Raw genomic sequence first — 7,325 nt, 5'->3', positions numbered from 1 at the left:
GACCTCTCTGCCCTCCTAGAGCTGGGATGAGAACCCAGGAGTCCTGACTCGAAGCCCTCTGCTCCAATCACTAGACCCCGCTCCCCTCTCAGAGCCAGGAATAGAACCCAGGCGTCCTAATCCCCCACCCCCTGCTCTAATCACTAAAGCCCACTCGTCAGTACCAAACCTGGTGAGACACAAACAGCTGATGTGCTCTGATGCCGTTCATTCACCTTTAGCCTTTGGCTGCATTCGGGGCAGCAGAACCAGACGGGGGTTGTTTCACGCCCTCTCCCGGCTAGCAGCCCCTGGTTAGAAAGGCAGGTACGTAGACTGGCAGCTCTTTGGGGGCAGGGGCTGTGTTTGTGCAGCCCCTGGCGCACTGGGGTCTTAGGCCGAGATTGCGGGGCGCCGATAATCCAAATAATAATAATAAAACCTGAGCCCCTTTGCCAGCTGTGTCTCGCCCCATGCAGTTTGGTGCCTGCCCACAAGGTGGCGCCCCGTGACCTGCACACAGATCCCAGGGGCTGCACGGAATTTGGTTCCCTGTGGATTTGCACGGGTGATGCCCTGGTGAGCCTGGCTCCGAGCCGTGGAGGTCACGGGAAGCCTCCCAAGCCCGGCTCCTGAGTGCTCTGGGCCCTGCCTTCGCCTGGGGGAGCGGGTCAGGGTCAGGCCGGGCCTGGGAATGGGACGGCGTCTCTGGGGACGGGGCCGAGATTTGGGAGTCAGCAGGCAGAACGGGGCATGGGCGCAGCTCGAATGCCAACTTGGGGGGCGTTAAAAGGGGGCGGGGGGCAGCACGGAGCACCTGGCTGCTCGGGCAACTGCAGCTACAGCCTTGCTAAGAAATATATCAGACCAAGCGACAGTGTGATCTAGTGGGCAGAGCACTGGGGTCTATTTCTGGCTCTGTCAGTGACGTGGGCAAATCCCTTCGCCCCGCTCTGTGCTTCAGTTTCCCCTCCCATCCCATTTGGATGGCGAGCCCTTTGGGGCAGGGGCTGTCTATGCAGCAACCCAGCGCAAGGGGCCCCTGGCCTCAGCCCATAGTGCAGATGACAGTGGGTAAAGGAGCGAGGCCCTAAATCTGTTATACGGCCTGGCCCCTCGCATCCTTCGTTACCGTACTGCCCCCTAGCTGGGAGCATCCTGGGGCCAGAAGAGGGACGGGGTCCCTGCCTCCCCATTGGAACAGAGATTTCATGAAATCTCCCCTGCAGGGAAGAAGCTGCCATTAGCACCTTGGTCCAGCGAAGACGCCCTGTTGCCCCTGCTCCCCGGCCAGACCTGCGTCCTCAGCCCAGTGGGGGCTGCCCCAGGGAGCTGGATGGAATGAAAGAAAAACACGAGGCCTGGGAAGGTCGGAAACGTTCCCGGGTCTCGGACTCTCCGGGGAGCAGCCGGGTTTCAAGGGGGCTTCAGGCGCCGTTTGGGGCCAGCTGTGGACTATGTTTGGACCCGGCCCGGCCCAGCAGGGGTATAGGGGCCATGTGCCGAGCACGGGGGGCAAGCATTGACCCCAGCCGAGCCACTCTGCCCAGCCTCTGACCCCCATAAATCCAGGGGCCACCAGCGCCAGGATTCCTTAGGGCTGAGAGGCCAAGCAATTGATCCCTTGACATTAACGCTTTCTGCGCCTTGCAAGGGAGGTCCCAGGCCTGAGCTGTGTGAGCCGTTATATTAACGCTCCCTGCGGCTGCTGGGCTGCCGGTGCCGGGGGGCTAACCCCCCCCCCCCCCCCGGCCCGTAGATGATTTCATTTCTGTGGCAGGAAGCCAGCACGCTCAGCCTCCCTGCAAGGAGGGTGGGAAAGGGGGCCGGGAAAAGCGGCGGAGGGAGGAGAGGGTGTGTTTTCCTCGCTGCTGCTCCGGGTTAAGGGAAGCCGGGGCTGCATTCCAGAGGACTCGCTCTGACCCAGAGGCCCAGGAGTTTCCCCTAAGCAAGATCGCGACTGGAATAAGACAGAGGGGACGCCGCTGTGTCCGGTCAAGGGGGGACGGCTATGCCCGAGCCAGCGGCTGGGCAGCAAGATCAGCATGAAGGTAGGGACCGGCGGGCAGCTGGCAGCCCCGTCATGGGGCGACGGGGCGGGGAGGATGGAGTGATGCTGGTTCTCTAGGCAGCCGTGCGGGTCCTGGGAATGGGACATAGGATTTAAGGCCGGACGGGACCACCAGGTCATCAGGTCTGACCTCCTGTGCCTCCCAGGCCAGGAAACCCTCTCCTCCCCGCATGCCACACCCCACAGCTGAGTGCAGACATTCCCTGGGGGAGTGGGAGCGGGGGTGGGGGAAGCCCCTGGCCTTCTCTGCTGGGGGAGGAGGGGTGTGTCCGATGCGAGCAGCTGGTCCTTAGCGTACGGTTTAAATCAATGCAAGAGCTGCAGGGCGCTGGGATTCGTGGGGGAGAACTGGCTCCCAGACTCGTCATTAGAGAGAGGTGGAGATTGGGGCAATCATTCTTTCTTTCTTTCTTTCTCCTGAGCCCCAGTGCTGTATTCACTAGGCCACACGGCCTCCCTATAGTACTGCCAGATTCTGATCGTTGTTATCCCCAGTGTAAATGCAACGCAGTGTGAATGGAGTGACTCCAGATTGACACCGGTCTAACTGAGACCGGAATCTGGGCCAAGGAGGAGAACTGAGCTCCAGTTTTATTAGAAAGCAGCGTCATTCAGGGGTTGAACGCTGCCGGCCGCGGCGTAGGGGTTTGCGGTCACTTCCGCTCTCTCTCCAACCGGCCGGCCTCTGTGTTTATTTAATCGGTGCAGCCTATTCTGCCCCTTCATCGTAAAAGGGAACGGGCCAAATTCACCACTGGCATAAACACAGGCAACTCCACTGTTACAGCAGGGAGGCCTTTGAGCCCAGACGTCTCTCTCCCAGACCAGGATGGGCCAGGTTTGCCAGCAGCAGGGCTGGGTTTGCCGGTGCCCCAGACGCTGCGCCTCTCTGCAGAGCCGGCGGCTTGTTTTGATGCCTGGTCAGGAGCTGAGGGTGTGTGAAAATCTAGTCCGGAGTGGTCCGTTCCGTCGCCACAGCTTGCTGGGTTTGAGCTGGGCTGTGGCACCGCATGCCTCGGGCGTGTGTGCATGTGAGACAGCGTGCGAGGAGGCGCTGGCGGGTGAATCGATCGGCGTGGTGTTGTACGAAAGCCGCTGTGCCAGTTGCAACCCCTAGTGTGAACGTGCTGCATGAGCCCTCGTGCAAGGCCTCCGCACCAGGGTGTGCAGCTCCGCGCGTGCAAAAACACCCAGCGGGGGAAAACCTTTAGGCTTGACTTTCGCCTCCCTAGGTCTTCACACCTCGCGCAGTCAACCTGTGGAACTCATTGCCAGGTGATGTCGTGAAGGCCAAAAGTGTAACTGGGGCCCAAAAAGAATGAGATATGTTGATGGAGGATAGGTCCATCAATGGCTATTAGCCAAGATGCTCAGGGACACGATCCCCATGCTCTGGGTGCCTCATAACCTCCGCCTGGACACCAGGGGATGGGTCGCTTGATGGTTGCCCGTTCTGTTCACTCCCTCTGAAGCATCTGGCCCCGGCCACTTTCGGAAGACAGGATCCTGGGCTAGCTAGAGCCCAGTGTGGACTCAAGACCTGTCAGATCTCCGTATTTGCCTCCTTTTGCTCTACTTGACAGCTGGTTCCCCGGCCAGCCCTGGGCTGAGTCACTCCCCCCACGGCTGTTCCCAGTAGGAACAAGCAGGCAAAGAGAACCGTTTTCCAGCTCTGGAAACCACATGGGTGCTCTGCTGGGCACGCCCACGCCCCCATCTTAAAGGGGCAGCTGCGCTCCGGCCGCAGATCACTTCCCTGGGCTGGGAGGAGCTGGAAGCCAGGCTGGGCTGGGGGGACGACGCTGGGGGGGGGTCCCTGCTGAAAACCGCGCCCCCTCCAGGCTTCGGTGGGAGACTGCAAGTGGAAAGACCCTTCCCCCCGCAAAGCCTCTCGCCCTGACAATGCCACTTCAGCTCTGCAGACACAAGAGGAGTGGGATGGTTCTGTGGGGTGCTCCGGATGGCTGCAGCCCCCCGAAATCATGGTGCTCCCCCACACCTGGGCTCTGTGCATGCTTGGCCTCAGGGCGAAGCTTAACGGGTGCATGTTTCAATGCTGTCCTGCCCCCAGGGCAATGGGGAGCAAGGAGCCTGCCTGCAAAAGGGATGCCAGCAGCCCAGGGAGGAGTCAAGGCTGGTAGTCAGAGCAGGAAATTGGCCGGCAGGACTCCTGGGTTCTATTCCTGGCTCTTCTGCGGGCAGGTTATTGCATAACCCCCTGCAGGGTGTCGCACCCCTTCCTCCTCTGTGGCCAGGGCCGCTGTTGGAGGCAGAGTGGTGCCCCAGAGAGCTCACAGTCTAGCCTGAGGATGGGAGGGGAAACTGAGGCACAGAACGGGGCCATGACTCGCCCCAGGTCACCCAGCGGGAGAGGTGGAGCCGGGCCTAGACCCCAGCTGTCCTGAGCCGCAGGCCAGTCCCCTGACCTCTAGAGCAGGCCGGTCTCAAAGCGCAGGGAGGTCCTGCAGGCCCCCGGAGCTCTTTGCAGGGCACGTGCAGGGGGTTCTCCAGGGGACGGGCAGCAGGACTGACCTGAGGGGAGCGTTGGAGAAACTCAGGGCCGGGGGAACTTGGGTCTGCACGAGAGCTCCACTCCCCGCAGAGCAGTTAACCCAGGGCCAGGGCGGTAGGGAAGAGCAGCGGGAATTTGCCAGGGGCTGGTTAATTAGCAGGTCACAAGACTCCAGTGGCAGCCCCTTGGCACCCTCCCAAGGTGCCTGCGGCCCCGGCGAAGCGGAGAGACACAGCAGAGGCATCAGGCCGGGAGCAGGGGGACAAGTGCGGAGCAGGGAAGGGGGAGGATGGCAGAGAGCAATTGGGGTCCGTCTCCAGGGAGGCAGGGCAGAATTGTGCCCTGCAATTCATTCTCCAGAGCTGTGTCCACTCTGGCTTGGAAGGGGGAGCCGTGCGGGGAGACGGTTCCCCCTGGGGGCCCTTCCCGGTCAGTTTGCCCCGAGATCGCCCTGGTTACCCAGGAAGGAGCCCCCCTTCCCGTGCTGCCTGCCAACCCTTTGCCGTGATCTGCCCCCATCCCTCCTCGCTGCTTTGGCCTGTGCATTGGGCCACGTGGACTCTCCGCCTTGGGGGCAGGAGCTTGGTTTGTTCCATGTCTGTACAGCGCCTGGCACGCGGTGGGTGCTATCGGCCCAAACTTGCCTGATCCGCCCCCTTGCCCGAGCCAGGATCCCCAGCTCTGAGCCAGCACACGGTGACCGGAGGGGGATGCTTGTTTAGGAGCAGTGAAGGGCCCCGTGGCTGGTTGCCTCTTGCTCAGTGGCTCTGCATCCCTGGAGGGGCAACTGAATGGGTCAGAAAAGAAAACAGGGTGTTCAGGATTCACCCCCCCGTCCACTCGCAGGGCTGCGCCGTGCTCCTCGAGTGGGCCAACCCCCCCGAGGCTGAGGAACTGTGCTAGGAGAACTGTCCCGTGAGCACATGCAGTAGGATGGGCTACTTTGACATCCAGCGGCCCTGGGTTCGAATCCCACCATGATCCACCCACGGGTGTGTCCTTACAGGGGGCTGAATTCCACTCTTGGGTGGAAGGGAGAAGTGAAAGCGGGAATCCCAGGCCAGGGGGGTCTCTGAGTGGGGGTGGGAGCTCTTGGCCTGGGGGGATGGGATCTGTTGCTGGGGGGAGGAATGAATTATTCCTGTGCGTGGGGAGGGAGAAGGTGTCAGGCCCTGACTCTCAGGGAGGGAGGGAGAGAAAGTGGGGGCAGGGGGCTCCCGTCCATGCTTGGGGCCTGACAACCGCGTTGCCGACCCCTCTAGGCCTGACACTGAAAACCCTGGAGATAAAGCCCGGGGCGGGGCCAGAAGGCATTTCCTGGCTGCCTCTGGGAAGGAGCCAGCAGCGGCATGGGTGTCACAAGTGCGTCGGAGCTCAGCCCTGCCTGGCCCACGGCGCCGCGTGCGAGCCTCGCCGATGACATGCTCCGAGCCGCGTGGGGTCGCCGGGCCAGAGCCAGGCCCAGCCGTGTCCTGGCAGGCAGGGCCCCGCCCGCGGTGGCCTTCGCCGTGACCTCAGCGTGAAGGGAAGCGGCTATTGTGAGTCAGGAAACACCAGCTCGTCCCTTCGTCCTGATCCCAGCCCCTGGGCCGGCTTCTGGCTCATTGTTTCCAGCCTCACATCCTATCCCACGCGCCCTGGCCCCCTCCGGCTCTGACCGGGCTGGGCTGCCGGGGGAGTTAGACCTCTGGGGCTGGGACGGGCTGAGCCCACCGTGCCGTCTGGTGCCACCCTGGAAGGGGCTGCGTCGGCGCGGGCGGGCGGGCGCACTCTCCGGCCGGGCCGGGGCTCTGAGCCAAGAAGGGGACGGGGGCTCAGCCTCTGGCCAGCCCAGCACCGCGCCTGCGGCCATGAAGCCCAGGCACACAGTGGAGATGCTGCTGAGGGCGCTGGGGAGGCGAGAGAGCACCCGGGTGCCAGGTTCCAGCAGGGTAGGTGTGACCCCCCCCTTACCCCACCCCCCCAACTCAGCTGACAGCCCCACCAGTCCAGGGAAGGTGGGGGTGGCATGGGGTGGAGAAAGAAGGATCAGCTCCTCTGCAGTGGGGGTGGGGGGGTGTCAGCAACATAGGGCTCACTTGGGGGTCAAGCCCCTCTCATAGGGTCTAGGGGGGTTAGACATGGGGTTCACTTGGGGGTCAAGCCCCTCTCATAGGATCAGGGGGGATTAGACATGGGGTGCAGGTGTGGGGGAGTCTAGGTCTAGCCCCATGGGGGGCACCTGTGGGTCCGACCCTCCATTGGTAACCAGGGTAACATAGAGATGGGGTGGGGGGGCGCTAAGGGAGGCCAAGCCCCAGCCAGCGGGAGGCGCTGTCCCCAGCCCGTGCAGCGGGAAGGATGTTGAGGGTGGGGGCCACAGGCAGGTCCCGGGGCCATCCGAAGGTCCTGCGTCCGGCTGACTCATAAATAGCTTCTAGGAGGGCCCGGCCTTGTGACGGGGCTGTCAGGGCGCCAGGGCTGTGCTAATCGGCGGGGCCCTGGAGCACGGCCCAGCCGGAGCCGTTCCAGGCTCGGAGCAGCAGGAGGAGGGGCTGGAATGTGGGGCCCCTGCTTCCCCGGGCACAGCCCGGCCCAGAGGTTCCAGCTAGTCCCCGGGGCCAGAGCGCGGCCCTTCAGTAAAGAGTGCGGCATGGCCCTGAGCCCTAACGGGCGGTGATGAGCAGAGATGGGGGGGGGTGTACAGCAGGGACGCTGGGCGGAAAGGGTTAACCAGGCAGGGCCTGGCACTGGCACTGGGAGGGAAGGGTTAACTGGCACTGG

The sequence above is a fragment of the Terrapene carolina genome, unplaced genomic scaffold (assembly GCF_002925995.2).
Source record: "Terrapene carolina triunguis isolate 2854851 unplaced genomic scaffold, T_m_triunguis-2.0 Scaffold836, whole genome shotgun sequence".
NCBI lineage: Eukaryota > Metazoa > Chordata > Testudines > Emydidae > Terrapene > Terrapene triunguis.
The sequence above is the reverse complement of the archived record's forward strand: the minus strand, read 5'-3'. Positions refer to the sequence as shown.